Source organism: Sphaeroforma arctica, assembly GCF_001186125.1.
Source record: "Sphaeroforma arctica JP610 unplaced genomic scaffold supercont1.120, whole genome shotgun sequence".
In the NCBI taxonomy this organism is placed as follows: Eukaryota; class Ichthyosporea; order Ichthyophonida; genus Sphaeroforma; species Sphaeroforma arctica.
The window spans coordinates 32,546-33,058 of NW_014040438.1; positions in this window are offsets into that span (position 1 = coordinate 32,546).

Below are 513 nucleotides of genomic sequence, written 5' to 3' on the forward strand. Positions count from 1 at the left end.
GTAAAACATATGTATCAACTCTCACATTCTCAATCTGTTTTCGTAGCATGTACCAACAGATGGAAACAATACACCATTTCGGAACAATATTGGTTTTTGGAATTGTAAATTCATTCTGTAACACACATCTATATGGTGCGATTTGATGCTAAAAGCTCACCTCAGAATGGATGTCATACGTCCAATATTAACAAATACCATAAATATAGCAGTAATCTGTTCATACACCATATTTACAAGGAAGCATGAAACATATTTTATAATCAAAATATATGTACTACTTTGGATAAATCACTATTTAAAATAGTTTGGAGAAATCACGCTATTAGCGCTAAGTACAATTTTGTGATATCCCCGAAGTAGCAAGTTGGTGAATATATATATATATATATGTATATATATATATATAGATATATATGATATATATATATATATATATATATATATATATACGTATATACTATATATATATATATATATAGATATTATACATATAGTACTAGTACGTACGTA